Genomic DNA, 25,524 nt, shown 5'->3' on the forward strand with positions numbered 1-25,524 from the left:
GAAATTCTTCCCCATGAACCTACTAGTTTGTTCACCCACCTTGGGTTGATGCAGTACAGCCCACAGAGGACCAACCTTCTTCACATCCACCCATTTCTCATTGAATCTGACCAGATTCCTGGGACACACAATGCCCAGGACTACTGCTTCTTTGGACCAGTAGTTCAACTGGGGATATTTTAAAGAAAAAACAAATGTGGAAAATGATAATTCACATAATGGAAAAATATTATGGAACATTATCTTGAACACAAAGCTATTCCCTCTCTCTGTATTCCATTAGGGCTTTTACTATTTGTAGTAAGTTCTTAGACTTAATATCCGCAAAGTCTCTACAGTGACTTCCAGGAAGCTCTTAACCAATTCATTTCATTGTTATTTATTATCCCAGGAGTATCCGTGTCTGTTTACTTGGTTCTGTGTGCTCTTTGCAAGGTGAATGTCCTTTCACCTGGGTCTAGAGTCTTCTTCTGTGGGCACAATCTTTTCTCATTAATTTTCTATATACTTTGGAAATATTAGTCATTTCAAGTTCTTTTTTAGTGGGAACTTTCATTATCTGGTTGGGGTCCCAGATAAAAATGACAATGAAACCCTTCCAGAATTCCAAAGTTCCAGAGTTAGTGTGACCACTAAGCTGCCCCAGGGGGCTGCTGTCACGTGGGTTTCTGTTTCTCAGTCATGATCACTGCACCTGCAGAGTTAGCCACTGTGCCCATGGCAGTCTGCCATGGCAAATGGCAGCAGATTTCACTCTTCTGCTCTTCCCTGGTCACCAGCGTCCTCTCCAGGCCATGGGCTCCCTCCTGAATATTCACCTGCAAACAAGATCAAGATTTAGGCTCTGAACTGAACATTAGCCTTTCCATTTAGTCTCACCTATTGACTGCCACTCTCCAGAAGTGACAGAGGCTGAAAGCTTTCTTAGAAAAAAAAAAAAAAGTGAGTCACTCAGCGGCAATGATCTTCCTTTAGAGACATCATACCTCTGTGTCAACAACAAAGGACAGGGCATGGCTTAATGTCCACCAAATTTAAGTGCATCTGGTAGAGTGCATATTGCTTTTTAATTTAAATTTTAACATTTTATATCATAACGTTAATGTAAAATAATTCTTAGGAAGGCACTAGCAGGGATATGCCACAGGGATGGCTCAAGTATAACCTTATATTTACTTGGCTCTAGATTTTGATGTTCTGTGAAAAGAGTATTTCTGATCATTTTAAAATGAGGGCCACATAGGGGCACCTGGGTGGCTCAGCCGGTTGAGTGTCTGACTTCAGCTCAGGTCTGATCTTGCAGCTCATGAGTTCGAGCCCTACATTGGGCTCTCTGCTCTCAGTGCAGAGCCCGCTTCGGGTCCTCTGTCTCCCTCTCTCTCTGCCCCTTCCCTTCTCCCTCTCCTCCTCTCCCCCACCCCCGCCACCTCCCTTCCCCTTTCCCCTGCACGCTCTACCAAAAATAAATAAATATTACCCAAAAAATATTTGTTTCATAAATAAATAAAATGAGAGCCACATAGAAGAGGAATAGGTGGGAGAAAATGAAAAGAGCAGTTTCTGCCCTTCTCACCATCCCAAGACCAAACCAGAGGAAGATGCCATGATCTGTAGCCTGTCTGATGCCCACATTTGATCAGACCTCCTATAAGGAGGGGACACTGAGAAAATGTACTAGAGAAAGTGCAGCAAAAAGTCCCACCTAAACAGACAGACACGGAGCATCTGTCCCCAGAGCAAGGGCTCCCATCCTCAGGGATTTTGACATTTGCTGGGGAACCAAGGGTGTGGTAGAGTGAAAACTGCATGCATTTTAGATCTGACAGATTTGGAGGCCTAATCCAGACTTTGCTGCTATCTCACTTCCCATTCGGGGCCGTGTCCTCATATTTACAATGTTGCCTTGCAGTGTGTTGTGAGAATGAGGATAAAAATGTAAGTAAAGTATGACATACGGGAGATGTTATTGCATCTATAAATAATACTATGAACTAATCAAGTTGCAGTGAATGTAATTCACAAAACTAAGATACATCCTTTAATGATTTCTCTATAGCTTTTTTCTTTTTTTTAGTTCTTTCAGGCTGCTGGGATATTTTTCTATCATACCTGCTTACCCAGCTTAGTTTATCAAAAAAGAAGTAGCCCAAACAAACTACACCATTATGTCACTCCAAAGCCCACTTCCATGAAAAAGCACCTGAATTCCTTGTTCTCCAAGATTCCACTTTGTTCACAATAGTGCCCCAAGGACCCCAAGCCTCCATACCCAGGGTCCACAACTGGTCCTAAAGATGCATTAAGGACCAGACTATTCTGTGCTAAAACTATACCCAGGGATCACTATGACCCCAGATTCTGAAGACTATTCCAGAGCCTTCCCGAATGTCTGCAGCTGAAATCATAACAATGGCATTAACAACCACCACTGCATACTGAGTGCTATGTGTCAGGCATTGTAGTAAACGTTCTATGTTCACCGTCAACTCTTATCCTCATAATAACTTATGAAGTATTATTACCCTCATTTTACAGACAGATCATTTAAGGCTTAGATGGGTTAAACCACCCAAGATCACACGACTGGATAGCGTTAGAGCCAGGATTCAAATCCAGGCCTTTCATGCACATTATATGTGTGTTTCAAACTTTTTCCTCAGCAGCAAATGCTTTTTATCTGAATATTACTCAGATCTCTAATAAATAAACTTTGCAGACCCAGTTGGTGTTGGTTTAACTAGTGCATGGATGCTAAGAGATCCCCACAGAGCCCTGAGGTCTGTGGAACAAAGTGAAAATCATTCACGCACTAAGCTGCCTGCAAATGGTGTGCAGGAAAGTACTTTGAGGAGAATCGAGTACCACAAAGTTCGTCAGGACAAATCTGAAGGAATGGAAACGGAAGTGCTGCCATGTTGGGAAGCCGGGTAGCCTGGATGGTCTCCCTGCTGTTCGCCTGCTCCCTTCCTTCAAAGAGAGGATCAGGAGTAAGAAATTCTCCCTAAGAGTCGTTTTGGCGTTGGCTGGGTACCTACACATGCCCCTCCCCCAGGGTCCCTGTGACGGTCCGTCCCAGCAGAATCACCGCTCAGGAATGGGCCGGCGTGTCCCGCCCCTCACCTGCGTTTTTTCAACTTTGCAGGTGCAGCACCAACCTCATACCGACTCTGTTCACGCCAACCTGGGTGGACACTGCTAATCTTTTACTTGACACCTGTCACCCATGTGTCTGGGCAGAGTCTATTTCAACTTCTGCTCCCACTTCCGTTGCTTTTCTCAACGTCGGCCTCATGGACTTTAATGTGGGAAATGGTCATTTTCTCAAAAGCTGGAATTTTCAGATTACCTTTGAGAACTGTCGGTTACTGAAAGAGGCTTTGATTCTCAGCGCGGGCCCAGAGGAGTTAGCTCTGTTTATTTGATGAACGCATAAAAAGGCCCTTCTCCATGGTCTGTTAATTAGATATGTTTTGGTGGTTACTTTATCGAACTGGGTTGGCACTCACCGTTCTCAGTCTAGGGAAGCTGCTGCCCCTTCATCCTGTGAGTGACAGTCTTTGGAAAACAGTGATTAAATGGTGCAAGCTCTAATAGTTCATGTGCACACTTGTAATTTTTTTATAATTGCTTTCTTAAGGTGATCTAAACAAATTACAGGTAAGAGAGGTACAGCTCTGCAGAGAAAGGAATCTAGAATGAGTTCACAGTCATGCCTCATGCGATACATACATTATAGCCCCCTTCTCTAGTATTCCCCCCACTAAAGCCAGCAAGTGCCAATGTTTCAGATTTACTCAAACTGTAAGATGTAGAGAGGAAATATGTGCAAACACAAGATACACAAATTTTAAAATTCTACTCTTTATCAGTGGCATACAGTTTAAGATAGACTATCTCTGGCTCATTACTAGGGTCTTCTTCTTAACTTTTAAGCAATTATCTCCTGGGAAATATCAGGATTCATTTAAAAATCTTTTTCATGTACCCTAGCTGAGAATCCTTCCAAGACGTTCTGCTCTGCCTACCTGTAATCCACCTCTGCTCTGCAAACAACCGTGACTGCTGGCTTGAAAAATAAGCACCAACTTGGATTCTAAAGTAGCCAAGTGATTTCTTCATCAAGAAACATAAACTGAAAAGGGAAATATCAAACCCATTAAAATTGAACAGAACTTTAAAAATATTATTTTACTTATATAAAGGAAAAATTCTGCGTTGGAGTAAGAGAACTATTTTAGCAAGATGAATATATGTATATATTTGTAAAGAATTTAGTAGAACCCTAAAATAAGAATCCAGAGGCAAGTATTCCTATTGAGAATTTACTATACATTTCACTTAGGATCTTTGCCATACTTTAACATATGGGTCTCCTATCACATTTAAAAAATTATTTGAGACATAAAATTGAAGATAAAATACATTTGCATCTACATGAATTCTAGAAAGAACAAATCTAATCTACAGTGCTGGCAAGCAGGTCAGTGATTGCCTGGGTAGGGGAATGGGGGTAGGGAATAGTTGAGGAGGAGCCCAAGTGCATTTGGAGGGTGATAAATGTTCTATGTCTTGACTGCAGGGGAGTAGTTTCATGGGTACATACATTGGTCAAAACCCACTGAATCATTCACTTAAAATGTGATTTTTTTTATTGAATATACATTACCTTCCATAAACATGAAAAAAAAACCCAAAGGTATGCACATTTCAAACATATACACTGAATATATAATAAATACAACAAAATATATATTATATATATTCAATGTATAGTTTTATCTTGTATTTATTATATATTTCTTTAAAAACATATATATAGATAGATATATATTTAAACCAAGGATATCTCTAACTTAATTTTGAAAACCATATATAAAAATCTTCCTATGTCCCCAAAATCTTCCTATTTATTGTTTTCATGTCTTTATCTTTTTCTGCCATGCTCCATTACTGACCTCTACTGAGCATTAAGTGGATTTTACAAGAAAATTTATTATAAATCCTTCATAGGTACCCTTTCTACCAGTTATACTGGTTACTGTTTCTCAGCAATACTTATGTTTAACAAAACTATTGCATCTAACTGATATATTTCCATGAGAATGGCTGGTGGAGCTATCTGCAGGGTCAGAATCATCATATGCCCACTGGAGGGGCTCAGTGGACTTAAAACCTACTTGCCATGGGCTGCGGTCTACTGAAATCATTCTCTCATCTTTTTCCAATGAGCTTTAAATTGTTTTATTATACTTTTAAAATATATCTCCTGTCTTCAAAAATACCGGATCTATATTAGTTTGCTATTGCTGTTGTAACAAATTACCACAACGTTGATGGCTCAAAACAGTTATAGTTCTGGAGGTCAGAGGTCAGAAATGATTTCACAGGGCTAAAATCCACACGTTGGCAGGGCCATCTTCCTTTGTGGAAGCTCTAGGGGAGAATCTGTCTTTGCCTTCTCCAACTTCTAGAGGCCACCTGGCTTATGGCCCCTGTTCAAAGTGCCCCACTCCAACCTCTGCTTCCACGACCGCACCTCCCACTCTGACATTCCCACCTGGCTCTTATAAGGACCCGTGTGATTGCACTGGGCCCATCTAGATAATCCAGAATGATCACCCTGTCTCAAGATCCTTAACTTAATCACATCTGCAAAGTCCCTTTCTCTATGGAAGGTAACATACTCACAGGTTTGGGGGATTGGGAAATAAACATCTTTGGGAGATCATTCCACCTAGCACAGTATCCAAAATCTGCTGCATGAGATCTCTCCTTTTTAAAAACAAAATGGACTTACAACAAAAAGCAAACAACCCAATTTAAAAATGAGTAAAGGATTCGAATAGACATTTCTCCCAAGAAGATATGCAGAGGACCAAACAAGCACATGAAAAGATGCTCAGAGTCAGTAATCATTAGTGAAATGCAAATCAAAGCCACAATGAGACATCGTTTCATACCCACCAGGGTGACTATTTTTTTAAAAAATGGAAAATAATAAATGTGGACAAAGATGTGGTGAAATTGGAACCCTCTTATTTTGCTGGTGGGAAGATATGGGGTGCGTGCAGCCTCTGTGCAAAACAGTTTGATGATTTCTCAACAAGTTAAATACAAAATTACCCTATGACCCAGCAATTATACTCCTGGACATATGCCTAAGAGAATTGAAAACAGGTGTTCAAACAAAAACCTGTATGATGTTCATAACAGCACGACTCACAACAGCCAAAAGAGGGAAGCAATGCAAACATCCATCAGTGCATGAATGGATAATCAAATGTTGTACATGCACACAATAGGATATTATTCAGTTATTCAGTCATAAAAAGGAGTGGAGTACTGATAAATGCTGCAATATGGATGAACCTTGAAAACATTACACTAAGTGAAAGAAGCCACTCCCTAAAGGCCACGTAGTGCATATGATTCCGTGTATTTGAAATATCCAGAATAAGCAAATCCAAGGAGACAGAAAGAAGCTTAGCGGTTTGCCAAGGGAGGGGGAGTTACTACTTAATCAGTAAGGGATTTCCAATTGGGGTGGTAAAAATTCTGGAACTCGAGAGTAGCAATGGTTGCACGACGTTATGAATGAGTTTTATGCCACTGAAGTATACATTTAAAACTCATTAAAATGGTAAATTATACATTTTGTGTATTTTACTACAGTTTCTAAAAACTATGTAGAATTGTTTCTTAATTCGTGTCTTTCAAAATTTCTTTTCATAAGCACTTTCATACCTGTATCTCATGGTTCTCGCACACTTCAAACCATTCAAGCTCTGAGTCCGTTTTTTCTCCACATGTAAGCAGCAGAGTTGCCTCAGCAATCTATGGGTGGGGTACTCAGGTGTAAAATGGGCTGTTTGCAGCTTCCAGATTTTCACACGAGAAGGGTTTCAAGTCTGACTCCTGTAGTGACACCAAGGTTATTTTCCACAGTGAGTCATTGCGTGTTTAAGTGACATTCTAATGCAACCTCCCAAATCATCAGCAATGTCGCTATTGGATGAATCAGTGATTTTTTTAAGGATTGAGAAAGACCAAGATCATTTTTAAAGAGTCTTTCTTTCTCAGACACAAGCCACCATTCTGAGCTGACCTTGGAGGGGAATTATCAGTCCGGCGAGTTGCACGCAAAATGTTTACACGGTGCTTCCTTCAGGATGCAGAGAAAAGTTGCTCCTTAAAAACCTAGCCTTTTGGGGCGCCTGGGTGGCGCAGTCGGTTAAGCGTCCGACTTCAGCCAGGTCACGATCTTGCGGTCCGTGAGTTCGAGCCCCGCGTCAGGCTCTGGGCTGATGGCTCAGAGCCTGGAGCCTGTTTCCGATTCTGTGTCTCCCTCTCTCTCTGACCCTCCCCCGTTCATGCTCTGTCTCTCTCTGTCCCAAAAATAAATAAACGTTGAAAAAAAAAATTTAAAAAAAAAAAAAAAAAACCTAGCCTTTTATCTATAAGCAAAGTTCATAGATTATAAAACTACAATTACACTTTAATAAGGAGTGGATAAAATTGGGTTCTGTGGAAGATGTGCAGCTGAAAATAATGTTATATTTTGTATTAATTTGCCTTTTTGTGCTTGTGTAAATCCAGCTGGCACAATGGGCCTCCTGAGCATTTAACTAATAGTGTGATTATCTCCATTTCACTAAGGAAGAAGTTACCCCGGGAGAAGCAACGAAAGGTCCAAATATCTGGCTTCTAACAGCAGGGCCCGACTTCGAGAGAACATCGCTTCCAACATATATTCTGTGAACATCAGCCAGGTTTGCTTTTTTGTAAGTAAGAGTTTCTAGAATAAGTTAGAAAATATTGAACAGTATTTCAATGACCTTCTTTTGAGGGTTGACCATTTATATGAATCTATTAAAGGTTCTGAGTATTCCTATAGTAGAGAAACTTGCTAGATTTTGTTTAGCCTAGCATGTTTGATTCTAGAATTTATTAGGACAAGTAACACTGTTTGCAACCTATAGGAAATTATATTCCAAAGGACTCATTAGAATTTCTTGTACACCATTGGTATTTATTTTTGTCTTGCCCTCAATGATTAGCCCATAGGAAGTAACACGATCTAATGCAGTGGAGAACCTGGGAGCTCATTTTCACTCAGCCCCAAATAGTGTGCTATCGTCTGCCAATTATGACTGCAAGAAGGTGAATCACATTAATATTGAGTATAAGAATTATATTACCATCATTAAATTCTACCACTAATTATACATTTAATGGAGAGAGCAGGTGTCCATAAAAGCAAGAAAATGAACAAATACCCATTCTTCACAGGACTCTCGTGAGCTATGAGCTACTGCCAGAAAGCATGTGCTAGGAGTCATGTCCATAGACCAGGACTTCTGTGCAAAACCGTTTGGGGCAGGTGGCCAAGGGGGACTCCTACTCCAAGACTGACATGCAGGGACTCATGGGAAGTGGATGGCTGAGAGTATTAAGGAAGAAAAGGTGTCCCCTTGACCCTCTCCTGCAGCAGTGGTTCAAATTTTCTCATCTCTGTGAGGTCAAGACCCTACCCTGGATAGAGTAGTGTTTCCATCATGGTGCAGAGGCTGACAGCAAAGGGAGAGGATTGGAGGGCTGTGTGTGTGTGTGTGTGTGTGTGTGTGTGTTTGTGTGTGACACCAAGCACACTGAAGCACTACTAGATGTTCACTCCTACTCCTGGTCATTTGCCTAATTGAAATCTAAAAATAGGTGGTCACTGTAAAACAAATAACCTGTTAGACTGTCTTCAACTAGGTATCTCCAACAAAAAAAAACCCTTCTTGTTTCACAGTTGTGTGCATAAAATTCAGTGTGCAGCTTTCTAACCCAACACTCAACAGAAGCAGTTGGTTTTCTCCAAGGATCATGCATGTAGAGATAATTGTAAGTAAATATAAGCATTTAGAGTAAACAAGGTTAAAATCATACACTTAAGCTGCGTGACAAATTCGTATGGGCTACTAAATAGCAAGACCAACAAAAATAAAGCATTTTTTTTAAGACTTGTGAGATCATAGAATGACGATAATTTGATTTTATTTAAAATACCCACATTTGGGGCGCCTGGGTGGCGCAGTCGGTTAAGCGTCCGACTTCAGCCAGGTCACGATCTCGCGGTCCGTGAGTTCGAGCCCCGCGTCGGGCTCTGGGCTGATGGCTCAGAGCCTGGAGCCTGTTTCCCATTCTGTGTCTCCCTCTCTCTCTGCCCCTCCCCCGTTCATGCTCTGTCTCTCTCTGTCCCAAAAATAAATAAATGTTAAAAAAAAAATTAAAAAAAAAAAAATAAAATAAAAAAAAATAAAATAAAATACCCACATCTCCCAAAATGCGCTTGAAGACATTCCCAGCTACCACAGTGTACTCATGGGGATATTGCAGGACATTTTAAGTGTTCAGAGGAAACACAGTGCTGCTGGACATCTGCCAGTCACCCTGCAAACTACTAGCTCCTGTCCATTCACACTTTCAACATCAGACTGCATTACATTTCTTTAGACACTGCCATATCTTTGCAAAGCCATGTGGTTGGCAGTTACTGTGACAAAGACCAAGTGTCTCAACAACAAGCAGCGTGGAACAGAAAATGAAGGTGGAGGTGTCTAGTCTGATTCCCAGCTAGTTGCAGATCCTTCTAGCTCCTCCAGCCAAGGTTGAGAACAGGAATCATTTCTTATTCACCTTTGCACGACGTCCAGTAGGAATACAATGCCTCGCATACAGCACGTCCTCCATAACTATTTGGGACATATTATTGCTAGACAATGCAACAGAACATAGCACATCACCACAGTGCAAAGTACTTAATATTTTGTATATAACAATGGTGAATGTGTTTTTGCAAATCAAAGCCTGTGCTAAGGAGTCTGTGGGGAAATCATTTTGTCCATATGGGATGAAGCAAGAGAATCCACAGAGTCTTCTCTTCTGACCCACCTGAGATACCATAAAGGCCACAGAGTTCCTCAAACTGTTAGAATAATGTGTGCAAAATAGTTTCATAAGTGAAAGAGGAAAGGCATCAGCAAATAAACCCCTCCAAGTTAAGAACAGGATAAAGGAGGCACCAAGTTTGTTCCAAATGTTCCAAATGTCCTAGGCAAAAGAGAGACAACATGAAACCCCCTGGGGAAATGCATAAAGAATGAGAGTCACAGAGACCCCACTATGGAAGGGGAAGGATGGGGAGGATTTAAGAAACATTGTTAAAAAGTAAAAAGTAAAGCTGTACATGGGTAGCTAGCTTTGCAGCCACATCAGGGATGATCAAGAGGGAAGACCAGCAGGGGGAAGGAGCTGACCAAGAAGGAAGTAGCATCTAGACTGAGGCTGCCCTGGTTAAGAAGAAGAAGGAACTCAGCACAGCCCCACTCAGGATGGGAGGGTAGGAAGAACGGGGCCACACTACGCCATCTGTCGCCATGATCAGTGTTTCCCCAGATGTAGTAAGCAGGACACTGTAAGCACGGGAGTGGGGTTAGCTACTACAGAATGGGGATGTCTTTTTCATTGTCATGGATGTACGAACATCCCACGCACTTTAATATACATCTAGCATCAGACCCACAATTTCACAGTATTATTGCCAACAAGAAGGCAGAAGTAGTAAGCATTTTTGTTACTCACCTGACACGTAGGGCATGGACCTCAGGTGAGCCCCAGAGCTGCTAGGTGGGTCTGTCTGAACTCATGAAGACAGTAGGCAAATGTTGGAAATTGGAAAAACACTGTTTATGATGATTCCCCAAGAAATTGGCCCTGGCTTTTCTCAAACTTTGTAAGGCCTTATTATACAAAAAAAAAAAAAAAAAAAAAAAAAAAATTAACATGCAAAACCTAACTTTGGCAGAAAGAAACTTGTTTGCTGGTGCATCTAGGCAGGAGAGCACCTAGTTGTTTGGAAAATTGCAAAGGGAACGAGTAAAATACTTCATGCCCAGTCATCCAAAGGTACAACTCTCCAGATACGAAAGGGTGTGTATGGTAGTAATATCAGGCTTCCCTATATTTTGAATACCTAATGTGGCACAGGTGTAATTAGGAAAAAACTTTCTTTAACCATAAACTGTCTTGTTTTATGCCTAATCTTTCTTTTTGCCACAAGGAAGAGTTCTCATTTATTAGAGTAAGTTTATCATTTCGAAGGAATAATATAATGATGCAATTCAAGATGAAAAATATGTTTATTAGTTCCTTCCCTGAAGCGTGATCTTAAGGAAAAAAAGTTTAAGAGAATAATATTTCATGTTATTATTTTCCCACACTGATTTTCAGCAATTTCCAAAGTATTTCCTGTTTTTAGTGCTCTAATCCACTTATACCCTCCTCAGGGAAAAAGATGATCAAGGAGTATTTCTTGGTAAAGGCTCTGGATTTATTCCAGCTTGTTTTGTAATAATAATAATAATAAAAACATTCTGGAGCATATTCGTTGGTAGAAATGAGGCCGGGATGCTAGGAACAAGCTTCTTTAACAAGAGCATATTCCATGTGTAGAACTTGTTGAAATGCTACCGAACTGAGTGTTGAGAATTACTGAGAATGCTGTGTGTGTGTGTGTGTGTGTGTGTGTGTGTGTGTGTGTGTGTGTAGAGAGAGAGAGAGAGAGAGAGAGAGAGAGAAATATTCTCACTCAATTAAAAGAATGTGCATTTACTTTTAGGACTCGAAACCAATATTGATTTCTAGTCTTCTCATTTATAGCTAAATCATTTTCCCCAAGGAGAAGAAAATAACGCAAGAGAATTTGTTGATATAATGAATTACTACTGAGTTAATAAACAGCTAGGAAATAAACCCATGTCTTTATGGGTACAAGTGTGATTTATTAAACACAAGGAAATCATAAGAGTACCCTCAACTCCAAATTCAAATGGATGTGAAAAGTAAAAGCAGCAGCTACCTACAGTATTTAAAACTAACTTCAGAATTCACTTTAAGAAATGGCTTAGTGTATAAATGAGAATTCTAAAACATGAAAGGACCCATCATCACCAGTGGGTATATAGAGAAGAAATTAAACACAAGATTGAAAATGGTTTGTTCTAAAATGGGATTATAGGGGCGCCTGAGTGGCTCAGTCAGTTGAGCATCTGACTGCTGGTTTCGGCTCAGGTCATGATCTCATGGTTTTTGAGATGCAGTCCCACATTGGGCTCTGCAATGACAGTGTGGAGCCCGCTTGGGATTCTCTCTCTCCCTCTCTCTCTCTCTGTCTTTCCCCTGCTCATGCATGCGTGCACACGCTCTCTCTCAAAATAAATAAATGTTAGAAAAAATGAGATTATTAATGAAGGGTGGTAGGAGCTGAGAAGAGAGAGATCACTGTCCAGAGAGCAATCGAGAAGGCTTCACAGAGGAAGTGGCATTTGATTTGGATCCTGAGAAATAGGACTTTGACATGCAGAGATAAGTAGGAACTAGAGAAAGAAATTCGAGACAGAGGAACCACAATAAGCAAAGAAACAGAGAGATAAAAGCATGGAATGTATAGCCTTCAGGAAAATTATACTTAATTGTATAAACTATATGTGAGACAGTAAAATGCAAATTAGGTCAAGCCCTTTCTTCTGCTGATTAATAGTCACACATTTAAACTCAGGTGTTGTTTCTTCAGGGAAATCACACTGCTCAGTTGGTTGGGGTTCCCTGTACATGCTCTCCTCACTCCCATACGTTTCTATCAAAGCACTTACCACACTTGGAAGAAGTTCCTCATCTGTCTATCTCTTTTATCTGCACACTCTAGAATGGTAGGGGTGGAGTTGGTCTTGCTCATCAGCAAATCCCCAGCACTTGTATAGAGGCCTTTACAATGTGTAATCATCATTTGTGAAGGGGAAGGAAGGAGGGAGAAAGGAAGGAAAAGGAAAAAATGATAGCCGAGGCCATATCCTGGAAAGTCTGAATGTCAAATCAAAAAGTTGAAAATTCAGTAGCATGGCATTGAACGTTTCTGAGCTGGAGCCTGGGAGGTGGGGTGGCTGGAATGATCAAACCACAGGTGGAGGGTGATTCATCAGGCTGTAATGCAGAGGACGTATGGGGTGGTCCGGCTGGACCAACCATCACACGCCCATAGCTTAGTCAAGTATGTATGAATGGTTGATCGACTCTTAGGTGATGGAGAAGTTTTGTGTCTTGTGTATCCACAGACAGTGTGAGTTTCAGGATCCTCTATCTTCTTTAGCCAGTGGACTCTATCTTATGTCTCTAGAGATGTGAAAATGCCACCAGAGACTGCTTGGTACTATATTGAGAGAAACCACCTCTTCTGGAACAGCTGATTTTTCATCAAGGGTAAGCATTTTTGTTAAACTACAACCCATTTAAAAAGAGATGGCATGTAATGTCATATTGAGTTGGGTTTATAAAAGTTGAAGACATGAAGGTAGAATGTTAATAAACGTCAATGTATATAATATAGATACTAGCTGATTACTACTGACATTTCCAGTTCTCTAAGAAATCTAATTAATTGCCAAATAACTTAATCACAGTCAGTACAATTAGCCTGATTTAAACCCTTTTTCCTTGAAAAGAATTATTAAATTTTTACTAAGACTCAGTTTCATTGTTCTAATCATATAAGTAAATATTTCTTCCCTCCAAAGTCAGAAGAACACTGTAGAAAGAGCATGTTTCTTGAACAATAATTGCCCTTTTTATTCTTACTTAGAAATGGTCAAGGTAAACATACGTTATTCACTAACGAGCTTAATTTAATATTAGTTTAAGGTCTTAAAGTTAACTACAGGTCTAGAAATTACAAAATTCACCAACATATTAAGCCCTTACAATTTCATGAGGTTCACCGGATTAAAGGATATTCATAATTGAAATTTAATTGGACCAAGCACAGTTTTATATTTTTTTTAACATTAAATCATTTGCCATTACAGTAATAACTTATTGGGCCCATAGAGCTAATATGGATTTTTTTTCAAATTTTAATCACAGAAATTATACCCAAGTCTTGCCTTACCTAAAATATTAAGCTAATAATTTTTATGAGATAATAAGCTCAGAGAAAAATATGTAGAGGTTTTATAAGCTATGATTAAATTACTCTTATGTGATGAAAGAGTCTTCTTTTTAAAAAATGAACCTCAAAAATGTGTGATCCATTAATTCCCCAAGTTTTCTGAGAGAAGTTAAAAATGGAAGAGGAAGGAAAAGAAGACATGAGAGAGAGCTGACTTCAAATATGAAATCATCACTGTTAAAAGCTAATTACCTTCTTCCTTCACAGAGAGGAAAGGTGTGCAGGGAAGACCAGTCTCTCGTTTACACACACACCCATACACATGTAGTCACTCACACACACGTGCATACACTCAGACAAAACACTTAGGCGCATACACAATAAAGTAAAAGGGAATCTCCTGTTTTAAATAAAGTAATCTCTCTTTTAGATCAATAAGGCAGATGACCCCTCTGACGGTTTCTTCCCATTTATATTCTAATGTAGATCTCAAATAGACAATCATGATTTTGTCAAAAGTTTCTCAAAGTGGCCATTGCAACTCCCATTCAAACACGGTGTACTTATGCCAGTTGGAGAGATGTGCACTGAAGTTAAAGCTTTGAGGGAGCAAGTGTTGGTCCCAGAGGGCCAAACACACAGAAAATCCCATGAGAACTGCACAGACAGTAGGAACGGTTCTTGAACAACTTCTACAACTTGTTGTCTCTGGAGTATGCCTACTGACCAGTCAACACTAATTAGAAGCCCAAGGAAATTCCCAAAAAATAGGCAGAAGAAACTAAAGAAAACATTTCTCAAGGATACAAAGATAAGACTGAGGAAAGTTCTTACACAATTTTGAGAAGGTGGCCCAAGCCAAAGTTTGTCCAAAGAACGTCAGTCTGATGAGAACTGAACTCATCAATCCTTCGAGTTGGCTGGAGGATGGACTTCTGGAGCCTGTGCCCATCCCTCCCTTAGGATTTCCTCCCTAGACTCACAGGAGAAAGTGAGGAGGGCATATGGTCATACATGGAGTGGAGGTGTTCGTTTATCAAGGCATTTTACCATCGATAATAATGTTCATATTTAATCAGATAATGAAAGGATTCAAACTTATTTGAAAATAAACTCAGCAACAGCAAAATAAGAAATCAGGAGTTCAGACAGAACCTGGGTCCCAGCAATTCTCACAGTTGAAGAGATTCCTGAGTGGAAGACTGTGGGGTCCCCAAGGGAGCACCCACTCACGAGTCAAGGGCCCTGGGCCTCAACAGCCAGGGGTTTCTCCAGGACTGTTGGCTATTGACCCCCCCAGATACCACAAACCACCTTGACAGTCTTAGAAGGGAGTCAGAAGGGAGAAGTCAGGGGATATTGACAGCATTTGAGGGACTCGGCCGAGTGATTTTCTGCAAAGCAAGGAACTAGTTGGCATTGGACAGAAGTAATGCCTATCTATCTATCTATCTATCTATCTATCTATCCATATAGCCATATATATATAATGTTTTATCTGTTTTTGAGAGAGAGAGCGAAAGAGGGGCAGAGAGAGAGGGAGACAAAGAATCTGAAGCAGGCTCCAGGCTCTGAGCTGTCAACACAGAGCCTGACACGGGGCTCGAAATCATGAACCATGAGATCATGACCTGAGCCAAAGTCGGATGCTTAACCGACTGAGTCACCCAGGCACCCCTTTAATATATATATATATTTTTTTAATTTGAGAGACAGAGAGAGAGAGAGAGAGCATGCATGAGAAGGAAAGGGGCAGAGGCAGAGAGAGAGAGAGAGAGAGAGGGAGAATCCCAAGTAGGCTTCATGGTCAGAGCCAGCCAGTTTTGGGTGGCTCAATCCCATGACCCTGGGATCATGACCTGAGCAGTAATCAAGAGTCAGGTGCTCAGCTGAGTGAGTCACCCAAGCACCTCTCAAAACATTTTTGAATGGGTTGGCATAGTGAGGAGAGAGTCTTACAGTAGCTATTGATGAATAATATGTTAGTCTCGATAAATTAGCAATTTGAGTTGGTTCAGTCTTATCTCCCAGGAGCAATTATTTCCTGGAGTAAGCAGCTAAGTTATTTTTGCTTGGCCTCAACACTGTCTAGTATGCTTTCTCCAAGAATTATTTAGCACAGGAACAAAAACAGTCAGTTTGGGTTTTCATGATATACGACACCATAGAGGTTATGAGATTTGTACTGCCCGTTTGCTAAGCCCAGCTCCTTAGCTAATGAGCCGTGTGACCGAAGCCACTGAATTCTCCTTCCGTGCTCTCCTTTGTCTCACCTGCATAATTACAGCTTATATTTACTGACCTGTTCCTACTGTATTCCACATGATGTTTTAAGTGTTTTACTTAATTCTTTACAACAGCCCAATGGGGAAGACAGTTGAGCGCTTTCGCCAGGTGAGGAAACAAAACCAGAGAAGTTTAATACCTCTGCCATCATGTCACGAGAAAGTGGGAGAGCCGTGATGTGGCCTATGGTGGCCTTCAGAGAGCTCCCAATTCATTGCTTTGTGGACCGCCCCACTACAGGCTTGCGGGGAGGACTGGATGAGATAATCAGTGCGAGACGCCTGGTTCCTGACATGTGATATGTAATCGCTAAATGCGAGCCGCTACCATTAAACTATTAAAATGAAAACTCAGTGAAAAGTGCAGAGTTCGGATGAAAATAGGATGCAGACATTGCTCTGTCTCGATTTTGAGATTTCAGAAGGTGCAAAGTATAAAAGTCATAACCATTTTTATAAAAAGAGGAGAAAAACATCCCCTGTAAAATAAAAACAGGTTGCATATGTTATAGTCATTCTTGCTGCACCAGACGGTCAGAGGTTACAAGGTTCCAGGAAAGTCATTATTATGCACCACTCTACTACCTGCCCCCTCCCGACCTGATAGATAAGAAGGCGTCTGTCTTGGGGCGCCTGGGTGTCTCAGTCGATAAGCAGCTGACTTCGGCTCAGGTCATGATCTCGCAGTTGTGAGTTCAAGCCCCGCGTCGGGCTCTGTGCTGACAGCTCAGAGCCTGGAGCCTGCTTCAGATTCTGTGTCTCCCTCTCTCTGCCCCTCCCCCACTCACACTCTGTCTCTCTCTCACAAATAAATAAACACTAAAAAAAAAAAAAAAAGAAAGGAGAAAGAAAAGAAAAGCGTCCGTCTTCCAAGTTGGAATAGAGGATAGCACACCTCCATGGGACGTATCCATATCTGCTCTCTGTCCTTAACATTTAGTTCTAAACTACCTCCCCTGCGCAGTCTGAAAACCCCACTGGTTAGAGCAGTGAGTAAATGCCTTATCCTGTCAAGGCAGCTCTGCCCCCAGGATACAAAAGTCTGAGGCACAAGGAGCCGCAAAATCCCGTAGGAGGTGTCTGTGTCTCCCTGACAGAGCCACATGATGGTGATGATAACAAAATGTTCAGCGCCCTCTAAGGGTTCTGTATCTGTTATCGCTCCCTCGGCCCTATGAGATTGGTACTATTATTGCACCCCCTGTCAAGATGAGTAAACCGAGGCATAGAGCGAAGGTAAGTGCTTGCCCTGAGTCAAACAGCTAAGGAAATCGCAGGGCCAGGATTTGGACCCGGGCAGCTCGGCTCCAGAATTGCGTGCTCATCATAATGTGGCAGTGCTGCTGTGGGAACCTGGTACACCTCAGCTACCTTCAATATGTATTGAATTAAATACATATATTCAGTTAAACACAGTGGAAGTTTGCTGCAGGCCGAGAAGAAAAAGCAGAAGCAGGGATCGAGGTAGATCTTAAGAGACGTGGGGAAAATTAAAAGGCGAAGCGTTGCTCCTGTGGATGTAAGAGGAAAGATAGAGCAGAGGGCAGTGGTCAGGGCGCCGGCCCAGGGCAGGTACACGGAAAACAGGAGTTGACGGGCTGATGCTGAGTGTCATGAAGCCATTGCTCCTAGTGGGAACTTCCTCATCAAGTGACCTAATTGTCTCTCTGAAGAAAACAAGAGCTCTTGTTCCCAACTGGGTGACAGGGGCGGTGCAGTGGAGCACAGAGTAGACAGGGCTGTGATGGGCAAGAGTGACAACAGCCCAAGTGAGCAAAGAAGCCAACCAAGATCTGGGCAGGACAGGCTTGTGGAAATCGAGTGTGAAAATGAGAATCAATGTCATTTGTTGCTGCCTTTTTTTTTTTAATGTTTATTTATTTTTGAGAGAGAGAGAGAGAGAGAGAGAACACGCACACGAGTTGGGGAGGGGCAGAGAGAGAGGGAGACACAGAGCTCGAGGCAGGCTCCAGGCTCCAAGCTGTCAGCACAGAACCCAGCACAGGGCTCGAACCCATGAACCGAGAGATCATGACCTGAGCTGAAGTCAGACACCTAACCGACTGAGCCACCCAGGCGCCCTGAGTTGCTGCCTTTTTTGAAGAGATGTGTGCATATACCTACTTTGGGGTAGAAGCTGAGCCCCAGGACCTGAGTGGCAGGTACCCCGTGCTTCAGAGAAAGGGGAAGCCAGTTCTGGGTGGGGGAGGAAGAGGACTTTGACAGTGGGGAGAAGGCAGTGGGCAGAAGTCAGGAGCCCCAGGGAGAGCTGGGGGAGGAGGCACAAGGGAGCCCTGGAGGCCAAAGCCAGCAGCTGACCGACTTTACAGGAGAGCGTCAGCGCCCAGGGGAGTTGCTAAGTTGTCCCTGCTGAGCGAGACCGCCCTCCTCTGTCTCCAGTGTGAAGTCCTCAGAAAGGATGCAGTGTGCGCTAGCTGGCCCTTTTCTGCTTGGCCACATGCCTGGGCCCGCGGGTCACAGCCAGTGCTGTGCAAGACTCAGCCAGTGTGGGACCTGGAGGCACAGAGGGTTCATGTCAGCAGCAGCCAGGTGATGACTGGCCTGCTGTGAACAGCGCTCAGAGGCTCGCCGCAGGGTTCACAGAAGCCCTGCTGGAAAGGAGCCTCGCTGGCTGCAGCAGCGACCCAGAGCACCCCCCACCGACTTGGCCAAAGAGCAGCGACCCAGAGCACACCCCACCGACTGGTCCGCCTTTGGCCGCTCACAGTCCTACCCTCTGGGCCGCTTCCTGAGATCACCTCCCACATGAGCTCCGGGCACGCAAGTCTTGTCCTGGTTCGCATGGGGGAAAACCCAAAACTAAGACAGTCTCCATGGCTTTTGTGTGAGTGGACTGTGAAGGCTTCCACAGCAGGAAACTGCCCTGAGTGCAGCCTGACAAAAAGCAAGCTAGATGGGTGCCGAGCCTCACGGACGAGAGGAGTGGCGTCCGGGTGGCTCTGGGACTCGCGGGCGAAGATGCACGTCCTGCTGCCTTAGCCTCCCTTCCCTTATTCTTTTTGTCTCTCCATCAGGGTATCTGGCTGCCTCTGTCCTCTGTCCTGCCAGCAGTGACACTGGCTGCACAAACAGCCCGGTTAAAAAATGGGCAGAAGAATTTGAACGGGCCCGTCACAAAGGAAGACATGCGTGTGGCCAAGAAGCACATAGCAGTTCTCAACATCGTCAGTCATGGGGGAAACGGGCATTAACACCGCAAAGAGAAACCACCGCACGCTCACTGGAGTGGCTAAAAGTCGAAAGAGTACCAGGAGTTGGTGAGACTATTAATGGTACAGCTCCTTTGAAAACCGTTGGCAGTTTTACAAAAAACTGAACAAATGCTTACGGTTCAGCAACTCCACTCAAGAATTCCACTCAAAGACAGGGGCAACTGGGTGTCTCCGTCGGTTAAGCGACGACTCTTGATTCCAGCTCAGGTCGTGATCTCATGGTCATGAGACTGAGCCCGATGTCAGGCTCTGCACTAACAGTGTGGAACCTGCTTGGGATTCTCTCTCCCTTTCTCCCTGCTCCTCTGCTGCTCACGTGTTCTCTCTGTCTCTTTCTCAATCTCTCTCTAAATAAACAAACTTTTTTTTTTAAAGACTTCCTCCTGAAGGTAAATGAAACATGACCACCGGAAGATTTATACAAGAATGTTCATAGCAGCTTTATTCAGAAGAGGCAAAATGCAGAAGCCATCCAGGTGCCCATAAGTAAGAGAAAAGGTAAACAAAGGCTAGCATAATTATATAAAGTAATAAACATGGATGAACATGAAAATATTGGGCTGAGCAAGAAGGGCCTTATCAAAAGACAATATAGTAAATACTATGTGAATGTCTAGGACACACAAAATTAATCCGTATAGTTGAAAAATGAAAAAGAATGATTGACTTGTGGTAAGAATGAGATTGGAAAGGGGTAAGAGAACTTTCTGGTGTCAAGGAAAAGTTCTGTATCTTGGTGAGTCTTGAGTTCCACAACTTTATGCATCTGTCAAAACCCACAGAATGATACATTTAATATACATATATCTATGTAAATTTTACCTCAGAGGCAAAAAAATGAGCCATAAACAAATGTTGAGTTCTAATTAATGATACATATAATGAACCGTTTAGCGGGAAATGTACTAATGTCTAAAACTTACAGTGAAATGCATTCAAAAATGGTTTAATGTGTGCTCAGACACATTACTTCAGTAAGGGTCAGAAAATGTGACTTACAAGCTCTAGGAGTTGTTTTATGGTGCTCACTGTCCTCTTTTCGGTAGCTTTGGAATTTTCCATAAAGTAATGTTCAGAAAATCAGGAATGACAATCAAAAAAGAATACCTGCTTTTATTGAGAAATTACTTTGTGCCACGCTCTCTGTTATCCTTATAGCTTATTTTTAAATTCTCTCAAAATCCTGAGAGTGGATATTATTATCTCCATTTATCCTCAGGAGAGAAAACTGACACCCGGAGAGGCTCAGTGAACTTTTCCAAGAGCAAATGGCATAAGATAAAATGATGCAACTACTTTGGAAACATTCTGACCGTTTTCCGTAAAACTAAACAAGTACTCATACCCCAGAAATTCCTCTCAAGAAATCCTTTCCAAGAGAGATGGAAACATAACGTCCATGAAAAAGACGCGTACAAGAATGCTGATAGCAGCTTTGTTTATAGTGTAGAATCCAAATACAGGTCTTTCCCAGTTTAAGCTCTTAACGTTCATGATATCCTGGTTTAAAAAAAAATGGAAGCCTATCCTCCATCCTCAAGCAGCCGTTGCTTAGGTGGGCAACCGGGTGTGTATTTACAAAAGAATGTGTGTCTGTCTGCTTTTCTTGGTTCTAACATCTCTCTTGATCATGACTCTCAGACGGGGCTAGCACACGAGGCTAAGGGTGAGGAGTCAGAGCCAAGAAGATGAGATGCCGTCTGGGAGCCAGGAGAGTGTGAGCCGGGCAGGCTGGCAGCACAGCTCTCCGATGTCTGAGGAAGCCGGGGAAAGGCTGGCTGCAGGGCCCTGTGGCGCCGGGGTCAGAAGGGCTGAGCATCCACACGCAGTGGCCAGCACAGACTCACGGTGCCCTGAGACCAGCAGGAAACCACACCAAGAGGACGGTAGGGCTCAGACCAATCTAAAGTCTACGGCAAGAGTTTGGGCCGCAAAAAGAACTGGGTGTACAACCATAGGACCTGGCGGTTGCTGTTGCTTAATAGATTTTATTTTTTCTTTTAAAGCAGTTTGAGGCCCACCACAAAATGAAGCAGAAAGTACGGAGACTTCCCACATATCCCTTACCGCAACACAGGCACAGCCTCTCCCACTGTCAACATCCCCCATGGGTTTTGACAAACGTATAATGGCATGTGTCCACCGCTGTAGTATCATACAGAGTAGCTCCACTGCCCCCCAAATGCCTGTGTTCTACGTGTTCCTCCCTCCCTCACCCCAGACTCCTGGCAACCGCCGATCTTTTTACTGTCGCCATAGTTTTGCCTTTTGCAGGATATCATCTGGCTGAAACTGTACAGTAAGTAACCCTTTCAGATTGGCTTCTTGTAAATTTTTTTTTAACATTTATTTATTTTTGAGACAGAGAGAGACAGAGCATAAATGGGGGAGGGGCAGAGAGAGAGGGAGACACAGAATCCGAAACAGGCTCTGGGCTCTGAGGTGTCAGCACAGAGCCCGACGCGGGGCTGGAACTCACAGACTATGAGATTCATGACCCGAGCTGAAGTCGGACGCTCAACCGACTGAGCCACCCAGGTGCCCCCAGATTGGCTTCTCTTAATTACTGATATGAATTTGAGATTCTTTTCATGGCTTGATAGCTCATTTCTTTCTAGTGCTGATTGATAATTCCGTTGTCTGAGCATGCCACGGTTTATTTAGCCATTCACCTGCTGAAGGCTTGATTACTTCCAAGTTTTGGCAGTTATGAAGAAAGCTTCTGTAAACATCCACATGCAAGTTTTCCTGTGGACGTGATTTTTCAATTCATGTCAGTAGATGGGAGCAAGATGACTGGATCGTACGGTAAGAATATATTTAGTTTTTCCAGAAACCGCCAAACTGTTGTCCAAAGTGGATGTCCCGTTTTGCATTCCCACCAGCGATTAATGGAATTTTTTGTTGTTCCACATCCTTGCCAGAATTTGGTATTGTCAATGTTCCAGAATTTGGCCATTCTAGTAAGTGTGCAGTATTATCTCATTTTTTTAAGTGGCATTTCCGTAAAGACATATGATCTTGAACATCTTTTCATGTGCTTGTTTGTCATCTGTATAGTGTTGGGCAGCAAGAATTTCCTCTACCCTTCAAGAACCTTACATCTGGACTAAGAATCAAATTGACATGAGACAGATTAACAGGAGAAAATCAAATTTAATATTGTACATACAGGGAATCCACACAGACATGGAAATTCCAAAGACAGGCAGGCAACACGATGCTTATATGAGCTACGGAGAGGGCTAGGGTCTGAGAATATAAAAAGGAGAAAGACCGTTAGCAGGAAGGTGAAAGGAGATGTTTGGAAAACAAAAGTTGCCCGATTATGTAGGTGATTTTCTTAGGTAAGGGGGAGGCTCTGTTAATAGCTCTCTTTCTGGTACAAGCAGGCAGTTGAGGGAGAGGCAAAGATTTTTTTCTAGAATCTGGTGGGTTTTGGATTTATTTTAACTCAAAATAATGTTCATACCAAAGTGCCCCATCTTGAGGAGGCCCTTAGTCCCTACAGTATCTTCTGTGGGAGGTATCTGTTTGGGGTTTTGGTCCATTTTTTTATCGTGTTGTTTATTTTCTTATTGTTGAGTTTTAAGAGTTCTACATACAGATAACAATCCTTAACCAGATACGTATTTGCAAATATTTTCTCCCTCACAGTCTGTGGCTTGTCTTTTCATTCTTTTGACATTGCCTTTTGCAGAGCAGAAGTTTTTAATTTTAATGAAGTTTAGCTTATCAATTATTTCTTTCAGAGATCACGCCTTTGATGTTGTATTTTAAAAGTCGTCACCACATCCAAGATTTTCTCCGTGGGGCCGAGGGTACCAGAATATGCCACCCCAAAATATGCTTCTTTGGCATATGGATTATTTTGAGCAAAAAAAAAAGCCATTGAGCCACCAGCAGATACAGGAAAAGCTCTAAAAACAGGTCACGGTTTCCTTTTCTGAAGGAAATTTGCATTTAAAAGGAAGTTTCCATTTGTAGAGATGTTTCTCCTTTACCAGCAAGAGGAGGACCATTAACAACACTTTTCATTGGAGAGGCAGTGACTTCAGTCTGCATAGCAAATATTACTGAGTAATGCTGTTCAACATATTTTCCCCAGTCACCTTCCCACGAGTTGCCCCCCCAGCCAGAAGACCAAAATCCCTGCTCCTTGGTTTTAGCCTAAAATGACATGTAAACCCAGGTTCTAACCCCTTCGAGTCATTGGTCTCTGGGTATTGCTAGGTGGAAGCATGATGCACTGCTAATAAACTTCTGTTTGTTTTTCTTTTGTTCATCTGCCTCTGGCCAGTCTCATTTCAAGGGCTCCTGCTAGAGAACCAAGATGGGTAGAAGAAAAACAATTTTTCATCCCCTACAGGTCCCAGTTTTGAGGACCAGTTTTCCAGTGTACCCAGTGATCAAAAATGAGTTACTTAACTTCACCGAAACTCTCCATTTTAAAATGAGTGAAATAATAGTTTATACACACACAGTTTTTAGTGAGACTAGGTGAGGAGTTCATTAAAAAGTTAAGAAAATTAATATTTAAGGGTTTTAAAGCACCAAGAATACTGTTATGGTGCTATGTAAAGACACAGTAACCAATGCTAAGGAGACCTAACACCCTAACCCCTTCCACTCATAGAGGAGTAAAATATACCTGGCCAAAATATGCCTCTTTGACATATTGATTATTTTGAGCTGGTTGTTTTTATGAAACTGCAGACACAGGAAGAGCTCTGAAAACCTAGTAAAAGTTGCCCTTTTGTAAGACAGGTTTTCATTTATAAGGGAAATCCCCATTTGTAAGGCTGTCTCCCTCTCTGTACCAGGAAGAATGACTAAATCTCTAGAAACTCTTGTCAGTGGAGAAGGCAAGGGCTTCAATCTCATAACCACCTTACCCTTGTTTATGCTTTTCCTGGTAACCTCCTATAACTAGCCTTCCCTCCACATTTTGTTTAGTTTTTAGCTAGTGGTTTGTTACGGTGTTGACATGGGCCATTTCTGATAGTTACTCAGTTTTTTTAGTATCTCCCATGTACATGGGAGGTATACATGTCAGTAAACTTTTGTTTGTTATCTTCCTGTTAATCTGTCTTTTTATTACAATGCTATTGTTAGCAAGCCCTCATGCTCAACTGTAGATTCCTACAGTTCAAACCAGAAATAGACAAAACCACTTAACTCATGCTCTAAAGAATATATATATGCATATATATGGATATATGAATATTTGTATATATATGTATATTTATATATGTAAAGAATAAATATGTATATTAATATAAAATTCATACAATATAAATATATTTATATTTATGTTAATATTTATTTTTAAATGTTTGTTTATTCTTGAGAGAGAGAGAGAGAGAGGCAGAGCACAAGCAGGGGAGGGGCAGAATGAGAGGGAGACACAGAATCCGAAGCAAGCTCCAGGCTCCTAGCTGCCAGCACGGAGCCTGACACGGGGCTCAAACGCACGAGCCACGAAATCATGACCCAAGCCGAAGTCAGATGCTCAACCGACTGAGCCACCCAGGCACTGCCCCAGCCCCCCACATTGTGCTTATTTCCAATTGCAATTTCTTGAGTCAATGATGCAGGTGTTTTGCAATGACCTAGAACATCCCAACCACCAGAGCAGAAAAGTCCTGATAACAGTGGAATACCTAGAAGACCACACCCCTTAAGTACCCCTTCCCTGCCCATGATCATGGGTTGAACACACCCCCACCCATGATCATGAGCTCTCTGCCTGCTCTCTTTCACATACCCTCCCAAACCTCTCCTTACAAAGCTCTACAAGCCCATCTTGCCAGCATGGAGGCTTGAGGTTGCCACCTCCCCTGGCTGCTAGCATCCTAAATAAATTTCTCCCTTTCTCTTTTGCAAACTCCGATCTCTTGAGTTATTGGGGTTATTGGTTTATCTTTCAAGGAGTTCACCTGAGTTTTTTTGGCAACAGTGTTGGCAAACCAAGCCAGGAACTATGCTTTTGATCTGTCCAGCACCCTTGGGATCCCCAGGA

At 42.2% G+C, this 25,524-nt stretch overlaps 2 long non-coding RNA genes across 5 annotated transcripts in view; one reads left to right on the top strand and one right to left on the bottom strand.

Moving 5' to 3' along the window:
- The window catches only part of LOC112859350 (uncharacterized), a 232,304-nt gene that overhangs the window by 193,509 nt on the left and 13,271 nt on the right, over nucleotides 1-25,524 (top strand). For 3 of the 4 annotated variants that reach the window (XR_015246924.1, XR_015246923.1, XR_015246925.1), the window contains 2 exons: nucleotides 7,657-7,781; nucleotides 19,305-22,310. This is a non-coding gene — a long non-coding RNA (uncharacterized LOC112859350). Of the gene's footprint in view, nucleotides 1-7,656; nucleotides 7,782-16,344; nucleotides 16,838-19,304; nucleotides 22,311-25,524 lie in introns of those variants that run through there. The other variant, XR_015246926.1, reaches the window with a different exon arrangement.
- Nucleotides 1-25,524, bottom strand: part of LOC147572096 (uncharacterized) — a 56,491-nt gene that overhangs the window by 4,444 nt on the left and 26,523 nt on the right. Inside the window, exons 4-5 of the long non-coding RNA XR_015246922.1 lie at nucleotides 6,745-6,915; nucleotides 695-818 (exon numbers count right to left, since the gene is read on the bottom strand). This is a non-coding gene — a long non-coding RNA (uncharacterized LOC147572096). The remainder of the gene's footprint in view (nucleotides 1-694; nucleotides 819-6,744; nucleotides 6,916-25,524) is intronic.

Source organism: Puma concolor, chromosome F2 (assembly GCF_028749965.1).
Source record: "Puma concolor isolate L17-30 chromosome F2, mPumCon1.1.hap2, whole genome shotgun sequence".
Taxonomy (NCBI): Eukaryota; Metazoa; Chordata; class Mammalia; order Carnivora; family Felidae; genus Puma; species Puma concolor.